The 4,645-nt window shown below is 41.9% G+C and overlaps 1 pseudogene; it reads left to right on the top strand.

Annotated features, from left to right (window-relative positions):
* Positions 1–2,657: 2,657 nt before the first annotated feature.
* LOC136382374 (small ribosomal subunit protein uS12-like) lies at positions 2,658–3,079 on the top strand (annotated as a pseudogene).
* Positions 3,080–4,645: the final 1,566 nt, after the last annotated feature.

The following is a 4,645-nucleotide window of genomic DNA, read 5'->3' as shown; positions in this document are numbered from 1 at the left end:
TTTTTTTTTTTTTTTTTTTTTTTAATAAACATTTTTTTTTTATTTATTCATTTTTTATTAGAGAGAGAGGGGAGAGAGAAAGAGAGGGAGAGAGAGAGAGAGAGAACAGGGGGAGGAGCAGGAAACATCAACTCCCATATGTGCCTTGACCAGGCAAGCCCAGGGTTTTGAACCGGCGACCTCAGCATTCCAGATCGACGCTTTATCCACTGCGCCACCACAGGTCAGGCCTCTTTTTTCTTTTGAGGGGGTCAGTATAATCACCATTCTTTCAAGATAATCTGTCTTTTCCTCTTGTTGCTTTAGCTCTGTTCTTTGTCTTGGTGTTCTATTGTTTCATTTATAATATATGCAGGTGTGGATTTCTTTTTATCTTACTTAAGATTCATTAGGCTTCCTGAATATTTAAACAGGTGTCTTTTATCAATACTGAAAATTTCTCAACCTTTATCTGTTTAAATATTGTCTCTGCATCATTCTTTCTTTCTTCTAGAAAACCAATTCTACATATATTTGATTTTTTCCTTTTGTTTTCTAGATCTTTTATCTTTTATATTTTCCATCTCTTTGTCTCTATGTGCTGCATTCTGGATTTTTTTTTTTCAGAACTGTCCCCTAGCTTACTAATTCTCTTCTCAGCTGTGTCTAATTAACTATTAAATTCATAATTTTTTATTTCTAAAAATTCTTTTTAAAACTATTTTGTCATTTTTATATTCTGATCTCCTATTTGTAATTTAATTGTATTAAAATACTCATTTTATAATCTATGATTGATAATTCCACTATCTTCAGTCTTCATGGGTCTGATTCTGCTGTCTGTTATTTCTGCTAGCTCAATACTCATGCTTCCTTGCTTCCTTATTTATTTTATAATTTTGGGACATAAGCTGAAATTTCTTAAAACTACCACAAAGGATTTCTTGAGGCCTGGTGACAGGTTCCTCTAAAAGAATGTCTATTTAGTTCTACTAGGCATCTCAGGGACATTACCTGTTGCAGTAATATAATGTTGTGGTGATTAAATATATAGAAATATGTAGAAATATGGAAGATATATGGAAATAATTCGGATATAATATTAAAAGCAATTAAGGAAATTAAATAAAGTTATGCTGTCCGGATAGGAATTAATACAGTGTGTACAAATATGATAAACAGACTCTGCCTTTCACGCAGGGCTTAGTTAGTGTGTGTGTGAAGTTATATATAGGTAAGTGGCTTGATATCATAACTCTGTAGGTTAGCATAAACAAGAAGCTTCCCTAGGAACACCTTGAAAGTGGCTTGAGACTGACCAAGGGGTGACGCAGTGGATACAGCGTTGGACTGGGATGAGGAAGGACCCAGGTTCGAGACCCCGAGGTCGCCAGCTTGAGTGCGGGCTCATCTGGTTTGAGCAAAGCTCACCAACTTGGACCCAAGGTCGCTGGCTCGAGCAAAGGGTTTCTCGGTCTGCTGTAGCCCCCCAGTCAAGGCATATATGAGAAAGCAATCAATGAACAACTTTGTGTTGCAGCAAAAACTGATGATTGATGCTTCTCATCTCTCTCCGTTCCTATCTATCTGTCCCTGTCTATCCCTCTCTCTGACTCTCTCTCTGTCTCTGTAAAAAAAATTTTTTTTAAAAAGTGGCTTGATGTAACATTTCAGTAGATTAACATAAAAAGGGCTACCTGTAAGGAACTCCCCAAAAGGTGGTTTGAGGTGATAATCCTGTAGATTAACTCCTGTTAGAAGGTGGGTTGAGATGATAATCCTAGACTGACATCTGTTAGAAGGCATTGGCCAGAAAAGGTACTAAAGCTAGGCCCCCCGCTCCCCGCTGCATAGTTGTCCGGATTCCAACATTGAACGTGGACTATTTCCACACCTCTCTGACCAAAGACAGCTGAGAGGAGTACACCAACGGGGCCCCCGTAAGCTGTACTCAGGAACATCAAAAGGATTTGTGAGTAATAAACTGCCTGTATGATTCTTACAACTAACTTGTGTTTTGGTCATGTCTTTCCTCCAGTGGCAGTTGGTCTCGGCACTGATAAGTAGAATCCTCATATCCACCTCAAGAGTAGTCTCGAAGAGGCTACCAGCCCTGCTGATAAGCAGGAGTGTCCCACTGCATAGGGAGGTCAAATTGGGGATGCCTGATCGACATAGATCTTGGGCTCTACAGGGACACTACCAGGCTAGCATCACTTTGGTTGGGTGAATCATGATTGTTTTTATCCCTCAGGTGACAGGTGTATTCCTAATTTGCACTGAATCGCCTTTCTGTGGTATGGCAATTGAGATCCTGACTTTATAGGAAGGGTCTTATTAGACCCCTATCTTGGGCAGGTTCTGGGTTTTATCTCCTGTCCCTATGACTGAGGCCATGAAAACCAAAACTCAAAAGCCACCCAATTCATAAAGTGTGTCTGAGGCAAAAGACAGCTGCTTACCTTTCTAACTTATGTTTTGGCCTCTGAGGATTCCTTAATAACTTGCTGGATCATGAACACATTTCTTTAAAAGGCTTCTGTATGTTATTAAATATGTGAAGTTCTTTCCAGCAGAAAGATCAGTCAAGGTAGCTATTCCACCCTACTGCAAGAAATGAAAGTCCACATAAAAGCATGTGGTATGGTTCTTTTGGCCAGGCCTATGGTGGCAGCAGGATGGACAAGTGTCACGATCTTCATATGGCCAAGAAGCTCCAGAGCCACAGTGCAACCAGAAGTGGCATGATGACCAGCACTATAAAGCGCATTTCAGCACAGCCCTGAAAGCCAGCCTTTTTGGAGACACTTCCCATGCAAAGGAAATTGTGCTGCAAAAAGTAGGGTTGAAGCCACATTCTGCCATTAGAAAAGGTGATAGGGTCCAGGTGATGAAGAATGGCAAAAATATCACAGCTTTTGTGCCCAATGATGGTTGTTTGAATTTTATTAAGGAAAATAATGAAGTTCTGGTTGCTTGATTTGGTCACAAAGGTCATGCTGTTGGTGACATTCCTGGTGTCTGCTTTAAGGCTGTCAAAGTAAACAATGTCTCCCTTTTGGCCTTATACAAAGGCAAGTAGGAAAAGCCAAAATCATAAGTTCTGGTCCTGGCTGGTTGGCTCAGTGGTAGAGCGTCGGCCTGGCGTGCAGGAGTCCTGGGTTCGATTCCCGGCCAGGGCACACAGGAGAAGCACCCATCTGCTTCTCCACCCCTCCCCCTCTCCTTCCTCTCTGTCTCTCTCTTCCCCTCCTGCAGCCAAGGCTCCATTGGAGCAAAGTTGGCCCGGGTGCTGAGGATGACTCTGTGGCCTCTGCCTCAGGTGCTAGAATGGCTCTGGTCGCAACAGAGTGATGCCCCAGATGGGCAGAGCATCGCTCCCTGGTGGGCATGCGGGGTGGATCCTGGTCAGGCGTATGTGGGAGTCTGTCTGATTGCCTCCCCATTTCCAACCTCAGAAAAATACAAAAAAATAAATTAAAAAAATTTTTTTTTAAATTAAAAAAAAAATCATAAGTTCTGATGGTGAAAACACAGTAGTAATAAATTTTTATATGCTAAAAAGAAAGCATGTGGTGTGTAAATGACAAATGGTCTGATATGGTTTGGTCATATGGAACGGGAGTGAGGGAGGACAACAAGATTGCAGCTGGGGATATACCCGAAAGCTCAGGAAGGACCAGCCAGTGAAGGGCCTTGACTGTTTTTCTGCATTTGAACTTTATTTAGCAGGTTATGAAGGTACTACCAAATTTGGACCAAAAAATTCATAAATTTTTTCATGTACTAACATTTTAGAATTCTATTATTGTTTCTCTTTAAAGTTGTGTTTCTTAAAGTGTAGCCAACTTTTACCTTCATCAACATCATCTGGTTCACTTATCAAAACTGGCAGATTCCCAAGCCCCAGCCCAGAGCCACTGAATAAGTATTCCCAAAGAGGAAGGGTAGAAAGGGAAATGTCTAAGATCAAAAATCTGAAGGTTGCCCTGGCCAGTTGGCTCAGTGGTAGAGTGTCAGCCCAGCGTGTGGATGTCCCAGGTTCGATTCCCAGCCAGGGCACACAAGAGAAGTGCCCATTTGCTTCTCCACCCTTCCCTCTCTCCTTTCTCTCTATCTCTCTCTTCCCCTCCCACAGGCAAGGCTCCACTGGAGCAAAGTTGGCCCAGGTGCTGAAGATGGCTCCATGGCCTCTTCCTCAGGCGCTAGAATGGCTCCCATTGCAACAGAGTAAGGACCTAGATGGGCAAAGCATCCCCTAGTGGTCATGCCGGGTGGATCTTAGTCGGGTGCATGTGGGAGTCTATCTTTCTGCCTCCCTGCTTCTCACTTCAGAAAAATACACACACACCAAAAAAAAAGTGTGAAGGTTAACAAGCTTGCAGGTGGACCTTCTGCACATTAAACTCAGAACCTCTGGGTTAGAGGAGTGCTTTTCAATTTGTTAATGAGACCACTAATGGATTGAGAAATCATTTTTCAATGAGATAAAGTAAAATCCCACATTGTGTTCCTTGCTATAAGGATGAGTCTTATTTCATTAAATCTTTGTTTAGGTATTATAAAGTGTATATGGGTGTGTATGTGTGTGCCCAGTGGGCCAACTTACAAAATATCTTCCATGTGTTGAGGTTAAAAAAGTTAAAGAGCCTGACCTGTGGTGGCG

The sequence above is a fragment of the Saccopteryx leptura genome, chromosome 10, assembly GCF_036850995.1.
Source record: "Saccopteryx leptura isolate mSacLep1 chromosome 10, mSacLep1_pri_phased_curated, whole genome shotgun sequence".
NCBI classification, from domain to species: Eukaryota; Metazoa; Chordata; class Mammalia; order Chiroptera; family Emballonuridae; genus Saccopteryx; species Saccopteryx leptura.
Note: the sequence above shows the minus strand (reverse complement) of the source record. Positions and strands in the feature narration are given on the sequence as shown.